At 53.5% G+C, this 21,319-nt stretch overlaps 1 protein-coding gene across 4 annotated transcripts in view; it reads left to right on the top strand.

Moving 5' to 3' along the window:
* The window catches only part of PAK3 (p21 (RAC1) activated kinase 3), a 180,343-nt gene that overhangs the window by 94,460 nt on the left and 64,564 nt on the right, over nt 1–21,319 (top strand). The window contains exon 1 of one of the 4 annotated variants that reach the window (XM_080554447.1): nt 13,514–13,650. The exons of the other annotated variants lie outside the window; for them this stretch is intronic. The gene's annotated coding sequence lies outside the window, so the exon portion shown is untranslated. Of the gene's footprint in view, nt 1–13,513; nt 13,651–21,319 lie in introns of those variants that run through there. 4 annotated transcript variants of the gene reach the window in all.

Raw genomic sequence — 21,319 nt, 5'->3', positions numbered from 1 at the left:
GGGCAGCCTACACCTATTGCCCACATCATCAAGGAGGAAAAGCGGAATGCAAAGGCTGTATTTTAATTAGACCACAATTTAATTAACACACCTGTGAATACAGCCAGGCTGCACACTGATTTTCTTGCTCATTCCCATTTCTTTGGGGATTTGTTACCAACCTTCCTCTCTCTGGAAGGAACGTGGAAGCCAGGAATTCTGAGCTCTGTCTCTAGCAGTGCCATTGATTCGCTTGTGACCTTGTGCAAGTCCCTTTGGGTTTTGTTTGTAGGGCTTTAGTTTGTTGGAAAGAAATAAAAATGCTTCCCTTGCTTCTCAGCCTTTACTGGGAGCCCTAATTAACACTTAGGAAGCAAGGGGCTTTAGGCTACAGGGTGCTGCAGAAGTGTATTGCTGTCGGAATACAATTAATAAGTAATAACGCATATGGCACAGGAGTTCCCGAACTGCATATTGCGATGGTTTATTTTCACGATTTGTTTACTGCATGCAGTCTATATGAGTCACACTGTATATCTTCTTATTTTTTATTGCTGTTGGAGAAACCTTGGGTAGGCAACATTAATATTCTGCCTCCTGAAGCGCTCACTAAGTGGTGCTACGATCCCAGGCAATGGGAAACTGGTACTGCTGTGTCCTGCTGGTTCTTTGGCTGCCACTTCTCAGCCTCCAGCTCCCCCATCACAGCCCTGTTCCCAAAAGGATGGGTCAGTTCTAACCCAGCAGTCTGACCTCTCGTGTCAGACCATAGGCTTTTACCCAGAGAAAACCCAGCGCTTCCTTTAGGAAGTTATTGCAGTAGTGGTGTATTTCTTCTAGCCAGCCTTTGTTCTGTTGCTCACTATGCTTTTGTTTAAAATAAATAATAATGAAAAAGACTCAAACGCCCACTTATTTCAGTTTCTTTTGCTGCACAGGTACATACGGTGTTTGAGATGCATCTTAACCTTCCCATTACCAAACTACAGGCACTGAGGTTTCCTGAGCGTTCTCTGCAATATGAATTATCTGGGCTTTGAATTCTCTTGTGTTATCTCTTTGCTAACTCTGTGCAGTTGGACCTTGCCCTTCTTCAAGAGCGAGCACCCCAACACCACTGCAGCCTGGTAATGACGTTTGGTCACTTTTATCATCAGGAGTGTGCAGATGCCTACCTGGGAGAGTTTAGGATCTAGGCCTCCTGCTTTGAGGTGGCTCTCTGCAGGATGAATATCGGTTTCTGGCTCCAAATAAAAGGTTGCTTAAGGTGAGGAAACAAACAGGAGGAGGTTACCGAATGGGGAGAGGACAGAAGGGAAAGCAGAGGTGCGCTGGGTGCTGTGATCTCAAGGAAGGTTAACGTCTGTGTCTGTACAAGAAAATAAGAAGAGCTTGCCCTACAGGCTGTTAATTGCAAGCGTAGAAGGATGAGTTTGGCGCCCTGTCAAGGACAGTCATGGAAAGAGAACACAAATCCTAAGCCCATGTGGCTCAGCAATAAAGTGTCTCTGCTCTTTCCAGAGCCTGTGTCAAGGAGACTTTCTCCATCTGAGCATGTTTTTGGTGCACTTTTGGATGTGTTTCATCCTCTGTGCTCCAGTCCTGTGCTCCTCATCTCTCAGCAGCCTTCGTCTGTCAGCCTTGTCAGTTAGATTGGCATGTTCCCACTGTTGCTAGCTTCTCTAATTTTGCCAGGCTTCTTTCACAAAGCCCCCACAAGTGTAATTATTGCCCTGACAAGGACAGGTGCTACAGGGCTCTCCTTCAGTGGGCTGAGCTCGTTAGGCCCATGGGCTCTGCTAGTCAACTTGCCGTTTGGGGGGAGCAGAATAAGCAATGTGTCCTGCAAATGCTTTTTGACTTCTGCTCATTCGAGGAAATAGTCTGTGGTGCAAACTGTGCACATCTGGGATCCCTTTGCTTCTCTCTCCCAGGAAAACTGGATAAATTATAAATACTGATGTCTGTCCTCCCGATGGCTATCATGCAACTGTGGTGATAGGTGTGAGATCACTCATGGCAGAGCCATTCCTTCTGGCTGTCAGCACCGTCTGCAAGGTATCTGGGCATCTGAGTCCTGAAACTTTCTTTGCAGCTGCAGACCTTAGAAAGTGAGGTTTCAGGGGCTCAGATGGACTTTTGAGGAAGAAACCAATGTATATGTTGGAGATAATATATATGTATTTATGCATTTACCTCCGCCTATCCAGGTAACAGAAGCATCATGGAAAATCTGAGCTCTCCTTTCCCTGTTAGCCTTTAGCAGGAGCCAGCGGTGCCTGCATGCGCAGTGGCTGGAGAGCTCCGTGCCCCCCCAGGTGGCTTTGTAAAGGTTAATTAAGGAGAAGGTGCCAGCAGATGGCACTCCTGAATACACAGCATTGTCTCGGGGTTTTGCAGGGCCTCCATCACTTCGTTTGGGCATGTGTAGCAAAAAGTGCACTCGCATACTGAATTTGTGCCCTTGGCTCCCAGCAGGTAGCCAGAGGTGCAGCAAGCAGCCAGCCTTCAGGTCAGCGAGCCCAGGAGGCGTAGGGAACAGCAATTGCTGTCTGGTTCAGAAGAAGACTGGTGATGCAGCCGATTGCACAGCCATTCTTGTTCCCTGTTTCCTTTCAGAGTAGCTTTCTGGGCCTCGTCCTACAAGGACACAGAAGGGAGGTGCATTTTAATGAGACGAAATGATTTTTGCTTGGTAAAATGACCAAGTGGAGCAGTTGGCATGGGGAGTAGAGTCCAAAGTGCAGCAGGTTACTCTGCAGGGCTAACTAGTCTGCTGGACTGGTGGTGCCTCGCCGTTTCCTGCACGTTGATAAGATGGATTGGGTTTTCTTTCTCCTTGCCTTATTTGTGCAAAGCTTGGGCAGCTCACGGGGTGGAGCTGCTAGGAGCTGCCTGCTGCCTGTGGGCCAGCATCCCCAGGGGAGGCGCGGTGGAGAGAGGCCAGGTGCAGATGTCACCTGGAGTTGTGCCCCCTGCAGGGCTGCAGCCCACCGGGGTAGATCTCGGTTTCACGGCTTTGGAGGCAATAGAGGGAGGAAAATTCCTATGTTACACGAGGGCTCTTGCTTTGGGGGTTGCCTTTCTGAACCCCAACCAAAAGAGCTCAAAAGCTCTAAACCTCAAGGTGCTTTTGCTCCTGGATTCAGGAGCCGGGGCGAGCCTGAGGCCTCCCAGCGAGCCTCCTGTCCTCATGCAGAGCCAGGCGGCTGCCGTGTGGCGCTGTGAGCAGCTGGGGCTGGGCCTCATTCTGCCAGCAGTCGTTCCCGACAGGGAGAGCAGTGACATTCAGCTTCCACTAGGAGACAAAAATGGCATCACGGGCCATCTGAGGGCACGTCTGCAGCAGTGAAGGCAAGGTATGGGCTCTATTTCTGAGCCAGGAGAGCAATCTGTTCCCAGTCTGTGGGGCTTGTCAGCCCAGGAATGATTGGTGAGGCAAAAGCAAAGGCTGCAAAGTTCCTGCCCGGCTCTGGTGAGAGCGGGTGATAAGGGATTCGTTGTGCAACCAGGAGATAACTGGCAGCAGTAGCGGGAGGCGATGCCAGTCCCTTTTGCCACAGCAGTTGTCCAGACACTTTGTTCACAGCTGTAATTCACCGTGTGTGCTGTCCATCTGTCCTGGACCATGCGTTGTTCAGAAGGAGCACGGCTGCCGTGTAACACCAAGTGGGACAGCACAGAGGCTGCGTGGGGGATTAGGTGTGAAAATGCATTTTGCAGGTGCAGGGCTTAGAGGAAGCAGGTGCTGAAGGGACCAGACCTCCAAAGGGGGGAGGTCAGCCTCCTCTTCCTTCTTCCTTTGCTGCAGATGCCAGAGCTGGCAGATTGGTTCTTTTTGGGGGGTAGAGCCCATGTGTCGTATGGTGACAAGCTCAGAGGAGCAGAGACTAGGTCTCAGATGCTGTCTGTGCAGAAAAGCAGAGAGTTTTTTAGCTTAGTTTGAAGCCATGCCACCCATGACTTACCACCTTCTGTGCCGCAGGCTGCAGCCCGGGCTTGGTGTGCCTGCCTGGCGCAGGGGCAGGAGGCTGCCTGCTGGTGGCCTCGGCTGAAGCTTGACCTCCCAGGTTAGGGTGGCTGGGCTTGATTAAGGTCCTCCCTCAGGACCTTCAGTCCAAGTTAACGTGAGCTGAAATGGTGGTGGTGGGTAAGCTGGTCCTGCTTGGAAGCATAGGTCTCCAAGGTCTCCACCTACCAGCTGTGAGCTGCCTCACGCCCTCCTGTAAGGAGTGAGAGTGCCCTGGAGCTCCCCAGCACCACGCCAGCCTCAAGCTCTGCCCTAGGAGCTCCCCCTCCAGCAGTGGCTCCTTATCTGCCACCTGCAGGGTGTGCACAGCCCTCGGCCGTGTGGCCAAGGCAGCGCTTGCCAGAGGGATGGTGCTTCCCTGCCCTGATGAGGAGGGATGTATCTGGCATTTTCTTGCCTGCTTTGCTGAGACTTTGTGAACTTCAGGCATTTCCTGCCCTCGCCACAGGACAGCGGCTATTCCTGGTGGTGCAAGCACCCATTGCCTCCCTGAGCAGGAGCTCTCCCTGGGGCTGTGCAGGGTAATTGGCCCGTTTCCCTGGTGTGAACCGATGGCTGTGCAAGACAGCTAATGGGAAGAAGCCAGGGTAGCAACAAGATTAAAAATACATTTGAACAAACATCTTGCTTTGACTGCAAGGATGCGATGAAGCATGAGAGCCTGGGTCCCACAGTAAGCCAGAGGCAGATTGGATTGGCATTCCGACTGGCGGGTGCACAGTAAGCAACGCGGTTAGCACAGGAGCAGGGAGGGCAGGAGCCTTACTTACACCGATGTAAACAGGAGTGATGTCACGGAATCACCTATTGCATTCGTCTGCCTGCTGTCAGCTGGAGTCCCGAGTGGACATGGCATCAGGAGAGCAGGTGGGGTGCTGCCAAACCCGGTACTGGCCTCTGGCTCTGTTCCTCGGTGCCAGCAGCCTTGCTATATGGGACAGTACCTTTCATTGTAAAGCTTGTTGGTATGGAGCCTGCATCTGCTCACCTGCCACCGAGAGCAGGGAGATGGATCCTGAGTGTGGTGACCCCATCCTGACGGGCCCCCAGGATTGTTCAGTTAGGCGAGATTGTCAGGGAAGGTGGCACAGAGGCAGAGTGGGTGCTCCAGTGAAGCGTGCTGCTTTTTGGTTCATGAAAAAAACACAGTGAAGGCATTTAATTTTAATTTCTATTTTAGGGGTGATTGTTCTTGGCTGGGCTGGGTCCCTGTAACTCTTCACAAAGTGATGTTCAGTTAGTTGAAGGCTGTCAACACACCCTAGTCATTTTCCTCTCATGCAGTGAAGGGTTTTTGGGGAGGAAGGTTTATGACATATCCGTGCAGAGCCTGGCAGGGAAGTTTCTCAGCTAACTGCACAGGTACTTCCATGACCGGGAAGGCAGTCTTGGTACAGGGGCTGCGGGCGCACACAGCCTGAAGGGATGGATGCCTGCTGCGAGACTTCTTCAGAGAGAAATTCACTTGCTCGTGGAAGATGGCTTCTCCATTTGTGCTGGGGTTGCCACAGACCACAGATCCCTTGGGGCTTCTTGTGTACCAGGAGGCAGAAATACCTCACGGAGGGTGTGAGGCCGGGGAGCCCGTGCAGGTTTGTAGCCTGTGAGCTCTGTGAGAGCACCCAGCCTCTGTCACCCTCCTGGCATTCCCTGACCCTCTTGGAGCATCTCGACCGCCTGGGTGTCAGCATGCGGGGGGCAAAAGGGGACGCTGAGCCAGCACAGCAGCGGCGCAGCACGGGTCAAAAGCCTCACCCGGTCCCTGTCTCCAGTGGCACTGATGTCCCATGCTTATCTTGGAAGTCTGACCCTCCAGTGCCATCCTGCCTATTAGCAATTCCAATAAAAATAATAATTGGATTCATTCCATTGAGTTTAACATTTTAATGTCAGCTGGGGATTTCTTCCTGATCCCAGCTTCTGCTTAGGTGACATCTTTAAGCACCAGATTAATAAGCCTGGCTGTGTTCTCTGAACATCCGACTTCCCCAGCCAGAGATGGGGGCTGAAGCGTGGGCTTCCTGCGCTGCCGGGCTCTGTGAACTTGAGCGATGCTGGTCAAAAGGTCTTGTTCACGATTCTTGAAATATCATTGCTTTTTATATTTGGTTTCAGTCTGAACTGGATGGGGAACAAAACTGCTAAATTTGCCCTAACTTTCATGTTCTCTCATCCTCTAGGTTCAAGCTAAAATTACATGTGCTTGAGACTTTTAATGAAGATGATCCCTGAAGGTTCTTAAATCCAAGGCAGGTCTCACCCCCTCCCTGTGCTTTATCTTGGCTCTAGGGTCTCATGAACACACCTTTCGCTGAACATACCTTTCATTAATCTGGGGGTTCACAACTCTTCCACTCGAGATAAGACTTGTCAACCCTGGGATGTTTTGTAGTTGGAAAGGCATTACTTCTAGGAGAAAAGCCCTACTTTATTTTGCTAGAAAACTCATGCTCCACTTTGAACTTATCATAAGAAATTTCCTCTGGGCTGGTGGCCTTCCGTCTTCAAACCAATGCTTGGTCCTGCTATGCTATGTCAAAGCAGACCCTAACTTGCTCAGTGCCTTGAAAGATAAATCTATGGAATAAACTTCTCCATGGTGTCTGTACCTGCACACGTGCTTGGCTGAGCTGCCAGCCTTTGGGTTATGGAGTTCTCCTTGTGGCCAAGCACAACCGTAGGTTTGGGGACAAATTGTAGCACAGTACCTCTTAGTGTGAACAGATCTCTAAGCGCTCACACCTTACTGGCTGTGTCCGTGGTGAACCACAGGCTGTGCAGTGTTGCAGGGGAGAAAGGCAAGGAGGGTGCTGGAAGGGCTGGCAGACAGCAATGAGAAGGATGAAAGGGTCCTCTCCTCTAAAAAAAAAAAAAGTAACCACACTGAGGGCGTGTTGGAGGCAAGGCTGGTTTAGGCTCTAGTAATTCCTCTCTGTAAACGTCAGTTTGTGTCTGGCATGTTTTGCATTTACTATCATGATGTGGTGAGTCTCATAAAGCTCAAAGTCCTTTTTCTGGTTCCTGACAAATTGTTTGTGTCACCCAGGCGGTGTCAGTCCTGCTGCTCTAGCTGGCATTAGGTACACCAAAGATAAGAGATGCTCCTTAGATAGTTGAGTTGATGTCTGTCTGCTATAGCCTGGAGCCATTGGTTCTTTAGCTCAATGGCAAATACTTGGCCTGGTCAGCAATTGGAGAGGTTCTCACATGTTAACATTGCAGGTCACAACCCCAGAAGGCTTGGGAAAGGTATTTCCTAAGTCAAGACACATTCTCCAGCATGCTTGATCTCATTTTGAGGCTTCAGCCTAACGTCCTGCTATGGAAGTGCTTTACGACCACAGACAACCCTAGTTTCCAGTCTTCCAGCTGCTGGAAGGATGCTGTCCTGAGCAGGCATGGCTGTAAAATTTGGCTGTCATGGGAAGTTCTCCAGGCAATCAAGTCTTTGTTTGTGGAGTGGGAACCACATAAAGACCTTGCTCATCTCTAGCCCTTCTGGACTGATGTTATCTGCAGTACCTTTTGCACTGCACCGCGTCGGTAATCTGGCATCTCCAGTACTCACAGGCTGTCACACAGCGCCCTGTGCTCACCATCCATAGCGACTTTGTTCAAAATCCACCCATGGTGGAGCTCCACTGACATCAGTGGACTTGCCACAGCTGTGAAATCATAGCTCCCTGAGATTATTAGATACGTGCCATTCCTGTTCTCATTCTGTGGTGCAGTTATGGGACAAAAAATCAAAAGAGAAATAGAGTTGTTGGCCTTGGCCCTGATTTTCCTCAGTGTTAATCATCAATAACTCCACTGACGGTATGAGAGGAAAACATGGGTGAATACGCCCAGAATCAGGCCTGTCTATGCTCTTCTACTGGAGGTCTAGGCAAATAGGGATGTCTTATTTGGAGCTAAGGAAGATTGATAAGTGCAGAATAATCTATATATGGAACCACTGTAACCACATCACCAGCAATAACTCTGTATTGCACTCCTAAGAAGATTAATCTTATTCTGCAGCAGGAACTGATCTCGTATGAGATTAGTTCTCAGATTCACAACAGTTGTGGGAAAAGTGGATCTTCGAGAGAGAGCTGAATGAGCAGGAGAAACCACACAGAAGAGAAACTAGATCCTGATTTCCAGGGACAGGAGAAGGAACCAGCAAAATGAAAGCAGCCTCAGCGGTCCCATCTGCTTTGAAGGAATCATTCAGACCCCCCCCATGTGGAGACGTTGCGGCACTGTAGCTGAGGGTCTGGGATACCTTCAGGGTGCAAATCAATCTGGCTACAGGCCAGCCAGAGGTAAGTCAGCATAGGCTTGGAGACTGTGGCTGGATTACCATGGGATGATGCCTGAGCTGCAAGAATTGTTTGCATATACAATTTTTTGCTTGGATTACGTTTGCATGAATTCAGGCTTGTGGAGCCCCCCCGGAGCTTTGCTGTTGTCACACCCTTGGGTGATGCCTTCATTGTAGACTTTTAGTAGCTGGGATGCTGAAGGAAGAGTGGTAGCTCAAGGTACTGAAAATAAGATGGGGAGCCTTTGCTCTTCAGGTTTTCTGTTCCTGGATGCCAGTGTGTACCTCCAGCTTGTCCCGTAGCACACTGCTGCCCCCCTCATGGGGTGGCTCCATCCCTGCACCCGCAGCATGGAGCCTGGGCTCGGGGCTCCAGGGAAATGCTGGCTTCAGCGAGACCTCCTGGAGTTCGTTGCGACCAGCCTTTTCTGCTCTTTCCAGAATACCCTGAAGGCAGCAGGAGGTGAGGGATCGGCAGCTGCTCGATACTGCTTCTCTTGCACAGCCAACAGTGCTCCGGTCTCCTGTATCCTTAGTCCCAAATCATCCCCGCGTGAAATTTTCTGGTGATGAAGTGTGGAAAAAAAGAGGCCTGAATCCCTGCGTAAGCCCCTTCTGTTCCAGAAGCACAACTGCATTGAGTGGGAAAGAACCAGAGCTTTGGGGCTCACGGGGATGCTCCCCAGATGTGAGGCCCCACAGCTGGTGCTCTGGGTGGCTGTAGCATTGGTGGCTCTCACCACCACGTGGCGGTGTCCTCATCTTAAAGAGCCTCTGGGGTCTCATGGGGGACTTGGGAAGCTTTTCTGTTTTGAAGTGGTTCTGCTGATCTCACCGAGATCATTTTCTCTGTGGGATTTTGCACGATGAGGCTGACCCAGAGCCAGTGGCGCTGGTGCGTGTCCCGCTGGGAACCCCCAGGCAGGTGCCGTGCCATGGGCTGCGGCGCTGCGGTCACTGGGAAGGACAGGGCTCCGCGGGCTGCTGCATATCTGGAGGTGGGCAACTTCTTTTTCTGCCTGACTGAAATTCTTGGGAAAATGTAGGGAGATGGGGATTTACAGTATCCTTAATCATTAGGGGTTTTGTTGATGTTGCTGGCCTTTGGACCAGGCCCTTGTTGTGTGCCCAAAGCTTTGTGGGGTCTCCGTGCCAAGGCCGTGATACCCTGAGGAGCAAGGCCAAAATCCCCGTTCTCAGAAATGTTTCACACCTTCCTTTAGGAAGTCACCTTTGTGTGGGTTGGTCTGGGATGCTGTGATGCCGTGGTCACTCACAGATCATGTATCGGCCTCTGGTGGGCTTCATACTTGTCATCTCTTAAAAACCAAGCTGTCGGGTACCAGGTACTTACCCTTCCAAACACCTGCCCGGAGGCAGGAGCTCGGCAGCCCTCCCTGCCCCGCACCCTCTCAGCGGGCAGGAGCTGGCATCGGCATGGAGCTGAGCTCAGGTGGCCTCAGGAGGCTGCGGAGGCAGTGCTGCTTCGCCCTTACCCTGCCCAACACTGCTGTGAACCATTGCAGGGATCGGCTGAGGTGAGTGTAAACTAAAACCCCGCATCCAGACACTGCCATGGTGTGGCTAAGCCCAAACATGGCCTGTAACATCACCTCCTGAGCCTGCCTGGTCTTGTGTCTCCCAGCAGGGGCAGGAGAGGTAGGTAGGGTTGGTCCTGGCTCTGTCAGGCTGAGAGCAAACAATCAGACGCCTGTGGTGGGTAAAATCTAGCAAGCAGGCGGGTCATCTCTGCTTGCGTTACGAGAAATGTTGTGGTGTTCCCTGTGAAGGAGGACGGCGGGTGTTTGAATGCAAACCAGGCAGGACTGGTCTTCACAGGTGTTCCTGGAACCCTCTGAATCCTGCCCCTGGTTCTGCAGGGAGCTGCAGCGTGTCCTGTTACAAGCCGCATTCAGGTAGGGCTGTTAGTCCTGCTGCGCCTGTTGGAGGGCGATTTAAATTGCAGTTTCCAAAAAAAAATAAAACATAAACAACACAACACCTGGGAGTGACAGCAGGGATCTGTGGGAGGCAGCGCTGCTCGGTTAGTACACAGGCACCGCTGCAGTGCTCTCTGCCTCAGTTTCCCCTCTGCCCAAACTGGAGGAGCAGTGCTGCTGGGCTGTACGGCCTCTCGTCGGGAAGCGTCGCTAATTACAGCTCAGGCAGTGTTTCGGACTACAGCCGTGAGCAGTATCGGCGCTTATTGTTTCCCTGTTGCAAAACCCTGACCCAGGATGGGGATCTCCTTGCAGTCATTCCCATCCCTTTCCGAGAAGCACGATTTGTGAGCCTGGCACCTAACATTATCCCGAGAGGTTTTCGTTGCCTGCAATCAGCTCTACCTCTGTCGTAGCTTTGAATTTTATCACACACGTCCCCACAGAAGGAGAGCAGTACATGCAGTTTTACTGGTTCCTGGAGGTGGATTAGATCCCACTAGATGGTTTATAACAGTTGTGGAAATGCAACAACGTTTTAATGAGGTATAGCAGTGGCATTATGAAACGTATCTATTAAATGCAGTCTTTAGTATTAGATTGGTATTAGATTAGATACCAATCTAATATCTAATCTGGCATATATTAATATTCTTATTACATCTCAGTGAAATCCACAGCTGAAGCATTAATTTTGAGCAGGAAAAATACGATTTGAAGTAAAAATATAAACTAAAAGCACAGCTGCTCTTAATATGAAGGCTTTATTAATAAACTCTTACACTGACTAGCAAATGTTTACAGTGCATATTTTTAAAACAGACGAAGATGACATAAAGGAAACATTCTGTCAATTGTTTGCTGTAAGATTAATAGTTATCTACAGATAACTGCTGTACGATTAATAGTTACCTACAGAGGTATTTTCCATCTCCTCTTCATCCTTTTACAGGAAAGCCTTTTTCATAAGTGATTCCTCAAAGTGAGGGTGGGCATTTGCCTCTGGGGGGTTGGTCTCTGGGTCTGCAGTCTGACAACTGAGTTACCCCACGCTGTGGCCACGATCGGCAAAGATTTCAGGCAACCCCAGTGCACCGCTACTGCAGCCGGTAGTAGATGCCCTGTGAGTTCGTTGAGAATGGGGTGAAAACCATAAGCAGCGCAAGGTGAAGGATATTTAATGAGGACAAAAAGTTCCCTGGGGCAAGGAGATGGTGCGTGGCTAGATCCCGTGCCACCTGCCCCAGGCTGCGTCACCACCCTGGGCACCTTCACCGCTCGGGGGCTCGATACGGTGCCACTGCTCCATCTCTGCCTGGCTCTCCCAGGCACCAGATCCCGCGGCTGAGCAGCTGGGGACCCCTGGCTGCTGGCAGGCGGCCGGGCCGGTCCCCATTGCTACGTGCCGGTAGGTGGTTCCCGTCTCACGGAGCTCCTTGCCAAGGGAGGCTGTTGACGCGCTCCGGCGTCGCCAGATGGTCCCCTTACCTCTCCTGCTCATGCGCTCCCTCGGAAGCGTTAATGATCCCTGTGGCTCTCCGGTGGAGGGGCTCCTTTTTGTGACAACCTCATTACGTGGTTATCAGGAGCTGCCACCATCCAGGTTGTCACGACAACCAGGCGCATTCAGAGCCGCTGGGAGAGGTCTGAACCTCAGGCGAGGAACCAGCCCTGGCTCCCAGCAGATGCTCACCCGCAGCCAATCGGCGGGCGCTGGGAAACCATGACATCATGGGCCCAGCAGGCCCCCAAATTGAATTGTTAGCTTCCAGCGGCCCTCCTGCCCCCGATCAGCCCCGCTGCAGCCGAGCCGGCCCTGCCGCGGTGCTCCAAGCCCCGCTGCGGGATGCTCAGCCCCGCTGCAGGGCGGGTGGGAGCGCACGTGCCTCAGCTGGAGCCCGCAGCGTGCTGAGCTGCGGAGCCGGGAGCTGCTTCCAGCGGCTGGGAGTTGGGTGTCGGAGTCGGTTTTATCTGCAGGATGAGCTCTGGGGGGCTGCTGCTATGTACGGGAGTTTAATGGGACCCATGCTGCCACCCAGTTAGCAGTCAGGTGTGTTGCTCGCTCATGGGGTGTCTGCCAGGGAGGTGTGATAGATGCCCCAGAACTGGTTCTGTAGTGGATGGAGGATGCACCCACTGGCACCGTTTGTTCAATGTCCTCATGCCTTCGCTAGGGTACCCGAGCCACCCCTGGAACAACACACTGTCGGGGTTACGTCCTGCAAGGCACCCTGCAGGTGTCGGGCTGCAGAGCTGCCCTTAATTCCTCAAGGAAGACTTTCCTTTTTTCTTATTTCCAGGCTGCCCTAGCTAAGTGTTTGTTCAGTTCCCGAAAATGCTGGTGCTTGGCCTCTCTGCTGGAGACTTTCAGTCTGGCACAGCCCTTTTGGGCAGGGAAGAGCCCTGGGAGCTTGAGGCACTGCGAGTCACTTGGGGAGGGTCTGTTTGATTAGAGCTGAAAGGTGGGGTTACGCGGCTTTTGGCTTCCGACGTCCTCAAGCATCTTGGCGAGAAGGAACAAAGTCCAGGGGAAGACGGCTCAGGGCTAGCAGTTGTCTCTCGGGGTTCTGCAGTGGCCGCCTGACCCCATCTTGTCCTGGGGCTACGGCCACAGGCAGGAGTTGGCCCTGGGCTCCCTGGGGAGCAGGGGCACAGCCAGGTGGGGTCAGAGGCTCTCCTGCACCCCGTGGGGACACCACCGGCACCCCGGCTGTGCCCGGTCGGGCTCCACGCGGCCCCGCAGCTCCGGCACGGCTGTGCTCATGGCCTCCGCCGGGGTCAGCCCCACGCCCCAGGGGCACGGGAGCCCTGCGGGGTGGGCACTTCCCCTTCTGGCCTTCCCTCGTGCTCGGCGGGCTCGGGGGCTTCGTGGCCTCCGGGGGCACGGAGTCCAGAACCACCCGCGACTGCCAGGAAGCTCCCCGCGCTCAGCCCTGCAGCGAGGTTTCCCTGGCTCCCCGGAGCGCCCTAACCCCGGCCCGGGCGCAGCGGGGGCACGGGACGGCGCCCCCCGAGGGAGCCGCCCCGCGGAGCCCCTCTGCAGGGCCGAGCCCCTTGGGGCGCCTCCGGCCGCGCCCCCCCGCGCCGCTCCCCGCCGCCGCCGCCGCCCCGAACCACAAGCTCGCGCCCCCCGCGCCGCCGCGGGCCCGCCGCAGCCGCGCGGGGGCAGCCAATGGGCGCGGCGGGCGGCGGGTGACGCCAGGGGCTGGGGGGGCGGCGATTGGCGGGCGCCGGGCGGCGGCGGCGCGCGGGGCCGGGCCGGGCGCGCGGCAGATGGGCTGCGGCGGGAGGGGAGGGGGCGGCGGCGGGGCCGGGCCGGGCCGGGCCGGGCGGCAGCAGCGGGGGCAGTGCCGGCAGCGCCAGCAGCAGCATGACGGCGGCGGCGGCGGCAGGTAACGGCGGCGCCCCGCGGGGAGGGCCGGCCCGGTGACACCTGTGCTGGGGGGGGCTGCGCTGGAAATAATTGCCTTTTTTTTAAATTTTCCCCCCTTTATTATTATTATCATCATCATCATCACCCGTCCTCCCGCTGCCCTGGCCCTGGGAGGAGGCTGGGAGCGATCGCGGCCCCCAGCTGCCTCCGCTGGAGGCCTCCCGGTTGCCCCCCCCGTGCTGTCCCCCCCGGCTGGGCTGGGGCCGGGGAGGCTGCAGCCCCTGCCCTGCTGCTGCCGGCCTGCCCCGCGGAGAGGCTGAGGCCCGAGGGGAGGACGAGGCCGGATCTCCTCCTCCTCCTCCTCCTCCTCCTCCTCCTCCTCCCCCCCCCCCGTGCCCACCCACCCACCTTCTCCTGGGGCCGTGGGGTGCCGGGGAGGGGGCCGGAGGCAGCCCCTTGGAGGCCGCCGTGGGGCGGAGGACGGGAGCGGGGAGCGGAGGCCTCCGAGCACCTCGGCCCCAGCCTGGCGTGGCCGCGGAGGAGCCTCGAAGGTGTTCGGGCAGCGGGTGCCCGGCGGCACGAGCGCGAAGCCAAGTCAGGCGGGAACTGGGGGCGGTCGTGGCTTCAGGCCGGGGGCGCGGCTGGTGGAGGCTGGGGAGCGGAGGTTGCCGGGACCCGGTCTGTGCACGGAGCCTGCCTCGAGCCCGGCTGTGCTGCCACGAGGCCAGGCAAAGGAGAGGGATGCTCGCGGCCTTCCCCGGGCACGGCGCCGGGCAGAGGAGGCGGCGGAGGCGCGGTGGGTGTTGGGGTGCTGGCCGCACGGCTGGGGCTCTGTGCTCCGACCCGTGCGCATGGCGTTTCTTCCCCAAGTGGCTCTGGATAACTAAAAGTAAGTCTCAGGAGCTCCTGCGAGCCCTGAGCTCCTGTTACAGGATTAAGTTTCCCAGCTCCTAGGCCACCGCTCGCAGCAACAGCTCAGGCCGCAGCTGTGGCAGCAGTGCTGTGGGAGGCAGCACCCAGGGCGAGCTGCTCTGCCTGTCCTGGGCACCGTGCTCCGGCCTCGCTCCCCTCGGGGCCTTAGCACGGGCCTCGTAGTGCGGCTGGCAGGGCCTTTGTGCCCTCGACACCAGCAAGCCCCATGAGGCTGGGTGAAATCCTGGTCCCACTGAGGCCGGTGAGCGTTTCGCTGTTGGCTGTAGTGGAAGACTTTATCTTGCACAGTCTAGAAAAAACTTAGTACAAAGCCTTCTTCCTTTACCCCCCTGTATTTCTTAGCGAGGCACAGGTGAGAGCAGTTCAGCCCTGCAGCATACTGCCCACCCCAGCTGGTTCCTGGCCTGCCTGCTTTGTGGTGATGTCCCATTGCAGGTCCTGTTTCCTCTGCCTAGAAGCTTCCTCTTTTTCCTTCAGTGGTTTAATGGTGACTCTGGATCCAAGTATTCCTGGAGCTGATGGTGAGCTGGGGTCAAACACAGCCTGGAAGCTGGAGGCCTCTCAGATCTGCCTTCAGCTCCTTTGTTTCAGCCATGGCTGCACAGAGCTGCCTATGGGGGACATGTTGCCAGATTTGCTTTCCAGTCCTGCTTTGAGTGGGCTCCCTGTGACTTTGAGGTGTTAACAAGGCTTTCGGTCTGTGCCTACCTGGTTTGAGTGTTAATTTCTGCTCCTTGTTGTGCTACACAGCAGGCATCCTCAGGCCTGGGCAGGTGGAGATACTTGTCTCAGACCCACTGTCATTGGTGTGTCTCCTGCTTCTGGGGCTAATTGTATATTGGAAAAAATACGAGCAACATAAGGAAGTGTCTGTGGCTCGTTAGTGCTTTGTCTCAGTGCTTTGAGTTTTGGAGATCTTTTCCAGGTACAATCAGTGACAGGGTGAACATCAGCGTCTGTGGCTCGTGTGCAGCTGACAGCAAACACAGGGTGTGCTCTGCTGGGGGCAGCAAAGGGACTTCCCAGCTGGCATGGCACATTGGGCAGGTGGAAGTTTGCTCTGGCAGAACCCCTGGCGTGAGGTGGCCTGGGGGCTGTCCTGCGGCGGGGAACGGGCGGCAAGGTGACCCTGCCCTCCACAGGCAGCGTGGGACGTGCCAGGTGGGCTCCCCATGCCATGGGTGGGCTGCACGGCATCCCTGTGGTCAGTCGCACCAACCGTGGTCTTGGTGGTGAGCTCTCACGTCCCCAGCTAGTGGAGCTCCCGGCCCCAGGAGACCCTGGGCAGGGAGGAGGTGCCACCAGCGGGTTTGCTTTGCTCTGATGACCTGTGGCGACGGCTGTGCCTCAGGAATGCAAGGGTCAAATAGCATCGTTATATGTTCAATTAACTTATTTCCTGATATTTTTTATCGTCAGTTGTTTACCTAGTGACGTATTGACAGATACAACTGATTCTTGCCTGGTCCAGAGCGAAGTGCTGCTCTGCCCTGGAGTTTTCCGCACAGCAGAGCTGATGCAGGACGCTCCCCTGTAGCCCTGCATAACATTTGGGATGAGGGGAAATGGCAAAGTTAAGGTTGGATACGCCTCCTCTGCCCCGGTCTTGTGTGCGTTTTCCTCGCCATCAGAAGCAAATGAAGGCAATTTGGATCCCGTTATATCTTCCCCACTGTGTTTGGGACATTTTGGGGGAAGTTTAAGTGCTTCTTTGTAATCCTGAGAGCAAAAATGTGCTTTCTCAGAGACATGGAAGCAAAGCCATCGACTTCAGAAAGGGATACCATGTGCATGTGCTGGTGATCGGTGTGCATTGATCCAGCTCGCTGCACGTGCGTTTTGCTCTCCTATGAGACAACGTATCGCAGTGTCACTTCTGTCCAGCCTTGGATACCCTATGAGCCCGAATCCACCCGCCATTTCAACACCGAAGTACCGCACAGGCTCCAGCACGGGCATTCTCATTTTCTTTCTAATCCAAGGTGCTGAAAACACTCTGGCACCTCAGCGGGCTCACCGTTGCTTTGCAGCGTGCACGCATGGCTGGCTGCACGTGATGGGGGGTACTGAAACGCCTTCTCTTCCCGTCACGTCACCTGGGAGCGCTCGGCAGGCAGTGCTGGTGCAGGGACAGCAGCTGCGTGCCCCGCTCCCTGTCCTCTGCTGGCAGGCATAAATCGGTGCCTGTGCTTTAGTTGGGAAGGGCGCTGGAAAGTACTTCTCTCGAGGGGTGTGAAAGGCCTCGTGTTTTCCTTGTTCTGTCTCCTCCTCCTCCATTTCGTCTTGTGAGGGAGAAAATCCTCTAGATGAGAAATTTTCCAGCGCTTCCCTGCAGAGAATTTTGATTCATCCTGCAGTGCCCAGATGCCAGCTTGTGTTTATCAGGTGCGCCCAGCCCCTCCCCAGATGCCACATGAGGCTGCTGGTGTGCAGTAAACCTGGGAGGGAAGAATGGAAGTCGCACTGCTGAAATCCTGGGTGCTTGCTGGCGTTGGTTTTAATGTCTCCTGCCATCACAGGCAAGAGATTATGGACTTGGATTTGGGATGCACTTGTAGTGTCACCAGAAAAGCTGTCAAATGTGTGTTTGCAGAAATGGAGGCTTGGAAAGTGCCTTTAATTGTGATTCCACTCTGCTCAACACAGATTGTCATGCTTTGAGCTCAGGTTTGTTTGTATCAGGGACAGACATTGATACCACAGCTCCTGTTGGGGCATGAATATTTCAACAACTGAAACGATGCCTGCCTGCTCCAGAAAAGAGCTGCTTACACCCTCATTTGATCTTTTTAGTCAGCCTAGCCAGCTCAGGTTGGCATCCTGGTTATTTATTTCCTCCTGATATGGTCTCTGTTAGCCATGCTGTGCTGTTGCTCTCCCTTTTTTGTTGCAGAAGCTCTGGGAACTCAAGTTGGGAAGAGGTGAGATTTCTAGCAAGAAAAAAAGACTACAGCAGCCAGAATTTGCTTCCTGTTTAGTTTATTGCTGAGAAAGCACCTGGCTTGCATTTTGTAGCGTGTGTGAAAAAATGAGGTGGGGTAAAATTTGAAAGTCTCTGGAGCAGCAATCTGAGGGAACAGTCTCCTTTCATTTCTGCCCCACATCCCGCCCCACACCTTCTCTCTGTGCTCTTCCGTGCTCTATCAGTCTCCCTTCTTCTTACTGCACTACAGGAATGCAGGGTCTTCCTCTGTAGTGACACTAATGACAAATGTCTCCAAAGCATCTCATTAGGGATCGTTTCCTTCCTACAACCATGATCCATAATGCTGGCAACAGCTCTTGAGCAGCTTGCTCCTCGGGGCATGTCCTGTCCTCTCCTCTGGTGTGTGGAGCAATGCGGATGGCCGGCGTCAATGCCGGGCTTCTTCCCGTAGTGAGGGAAAGCGGTAGGAATTGGGGTATGAGGTGGTAGGAACTGGGGTATGAGGTGGTTTCCAGTTCTAAGTCTTGGTGTGGTATTTCTCTCTTTAGTCCCACAGTTATGCAAGAGGTTAGTTACGTGTTCCTCGGGTGTTTTTGTTGTTTCATGCTGTTTGCATTGTTTTCCATCAGAATGGCAGGGCGTTCTCTCTGTGTGAGGCTGTTGGAGCGCTTCCCCTGAACGTAATTGCCTGTGAACCAGGGCAGAACTTAGTTATTGAGTTACAGCCACGTGTGTATCCTGTGCAGAAGTATCTAGCGAACATAATCCCAAAGTCAACACACCATAAGACTTAATTTGGGGCAAGGAGAGGGGAAAACGATGACCTTGCATATTCTAGTAGCCTTTGGCATATGAGCTCTCATTAGACTCATGGCTTCGGTTGGTGGGTTCATCAGGCAGAAGACTCCTTGCACTTATGTTCAGATCTGCCCTGCAGGGTTGGGGAGACCTTACAGGGGGATCTGTGGAGCTGCCCATGCCCCAAGTGCTGGTTCCTTTGCTGCAGAAGGGGTGGTCAGAGCTGGCCACGCTCCCTCCCAGTGCGCTCGCTGTGCTCCAAATGGTGGTGCAAGAGGGCAGCGAGCAGCGGGTGCGTGCCTCAGGCGTTTCTCTGCACTTGCAGAGTGAGGATCCCAAAGCATGTTTTCCATGAAAGATGTTTTAAAGATTTCCAGTGAATGGCTAGAATTCAGGTCTGGGGGAAAAACACTGGAGCGCTCGGCAGGGGCTGGCTGCTCACAGGGCTGCCTCAGGCACGCTGCTGAGTACAGGCCTTGCCGCTGGTGGTCCGTGGCTCCCCAAGGTGGCTGGAACACCAAGGGTGAAGTCAGATGGCCACAGCTGTCAGCAGGGAGCTGGCAGAGCAAAAAAAGATACCAGTGAGAAGCAAAAGTGACTCGGGTTTTGTGTCCTGACCTAACTGAGGGGAACAGCGTATTGGTGCGACGGGGAGCTTGCAGACCTAGGCCTGTGGGTGCTTAAATAACTGTGGGTCCACACCGCCGCACGCAGACGACTTAGGGTGGAGTGGAACTTCTGTCCTTTTCCAAAGCAGAGCCGTGACATTTCCATCTTGCAGCGCTAGCAAGAGCGGAGCCCACCGCCCCGAGGCTGCAAGGCCCGGCTGAAACGCGTGCCTGAAGGAGAGGCCTGCAGCATGCAGAATTGCTCCTTGTCACGTGTCCGGTGTTAAACACAAGGAACTGGAATCGGGAGGTGTTCGTGCTTGTGTGCAGCAGAAATTTGGTGGTCTGTGATTCTTTAGTCAAAGGCATCTCCCGCTCCGCCATCACGGCCGGCTGGTTGCCGAGCTGTGCCGTAAGGTGGCCGCGGCACATCACGCAGCCGGCCGTGTAGCGCAGCGTGATCTATGATGGAAGACATAGGGGCTCTCTCGGGACTGGGGATTTAAAGGCTTTTTAGACACTTTGCATTGCCTTTCCCTTGTACGTGTCTGGGAGAGGTGTCCCTGTATGCATACATCTCATATGCAAATGTGTTTTGAGTCGCTGCGCGTTTTGTCTGTATTTAGAAAAGGAGTAGTTTGGAGAAAGAAGCCTCCAGGAAATGTCGATTTGTGCGAGCACAGTGGCTGTGATTTGGGGGGGAGGCAGGGGTGGGAATGAGGGGGAGGCTCACTGAGGTTTGTCTCTTCTCTTGTAGCATTTTGGGAAAACTCCAGCCAAGGCCCACATACAGTCAAATGAATCAGCCTCCCGTTTTGCCATAAGTAATTGGCAGCTTTAGCTGCAATGCAGTTTTGATGTATGGCTAATACACTTTTCCTAGGTTGATGGAGGGGAAACACTGCAGTAGCTGCTTGATACTGAGTTGGCCTTTGTACGGAGTCTTTGAGCTACTGGGGAGCCATTGTAGGCTTCTTCCCGAAAGGCTGGAATTTGCTGCAGATTGTGGTCGTGCTCGAGTCTTAAGGCTGTCATTGCTGTTATCAGCTGTAGAAAATACATTTCTTGTTGCATACAGGCATAGAGGGCACTCTAAGCTGGCGCTCAGCACAGGATTTCCGTGGAAGAGTCTCGTTTTGTAATAACTTCAGCAGAACATTCATGTTCTTAGAGGAGTGACTGTTCCTGTCCTGACAAATAAAGCATTTTGGCCTTCTCCTACTTCTGTAGCAAAATGAAATTCACTTGTTTTGTAAAGCATCTGGTGCCAATTCAGACTCAGAGCTTTCTGTGTCTGCTGTAGGATTTCCAGTGGGCTCGGAAAACTTACCAGACAAGCTCAGCATTCACCGCTGGAAGGATCTGGGGTAACTGGAGGGCTTTCTTGTCCTGGAAACAGGACATGTAGCAGTTGTCCTTGGCAGTCTAAGACTTGCCAAATGCCTTTTATTTCCTGTTGGAAGCATAGTTTTACATGGAAGGACTGTATTACTTACACGACTCTAGTATCTGTTGGTAAATATTGACTTTAATAACATACGCTTCACCTTAGCAGGATAACAACAGTGAGGGATAAATGCCCAGCAGTGAAATGTTTGTGTTCTTCACAATATTTTGTAAATACCACAGGTATTATTTTCATGTAGCATTTGAAAATACATTATAAACAAGTTACTTTGGGGATCCTGTAGTCATACATGTGACTAGTCAGCCTTGGAGTTTTATTCATGGCCAGGGCTTTGCTGAGCTAAATGCTGTCTAAACAGAGAAAAAATGAGCCTGGCCTCGAGGTATTCTTCCATGGGATTACCTCGTGTGGGCAGCATGTGGCCTTCCTCCCCCCAGTTGGCGTATGGGGGAAGAAAACATTCCCAGAGAGTGCAAATGTGAAGTCTTCCTGGGGGCAAACTATTGGGTTGTCTCCACAGCATTTTGCACCAGAAATGAAACACAAAACAGTCTAGTTTTGCCTGCACCTTTGTAGGGAGCAGAGGGGACTCCTGGATGTTTAAAGATGGAAACACACAGAAAGCAGAATGGCATCTCCTTCCCATGCGTGCTTACCTGCACAACAGCACTCCTGCTTGTTTGGGTCAGTGCTCTGTGTGTAGCTGGAGAGAGGTTATATCCAGACCAGCTGGGCTGAAGTTTGCTTTCTCTCTCCAGTTCACTGGCCAAGTGTTTTATGTTTTCTCCAGCATACCTTTAAATGGACATTGTTTGACCCTGTTCTGGAACGGAGCTGGTATTTCTACATGTAAGTAACCTTTTTCTTTCCTGAACAAGGTCATTGCATCATGATGCAGTAATCCTCTGCCTGTGGGATAAACCATCCTCTCTGTCTGTGTCTCTGTCTCCGTCTCCTACTCTTATCTGTGTTTGTTCTCTCTTCAAGTGTGCATGGGGGGAGGAGAAACGAGGGG

Source organism: Anser brachyrhynchus, assembly GCF_964034855.1.
Source record: "Anser brachyrhynchus genome assembly, chromosome: 13".
NCBI lineage: Eukaryota > Metazoa > Chordata > Aves > Anseriformes > Anatidae > Anser > Anser brachyrhynchus.
Note: the sequence above shows the minus strand (reverse complement) of the source record. Positions and strands in the feature narration are given on the sequence as shown.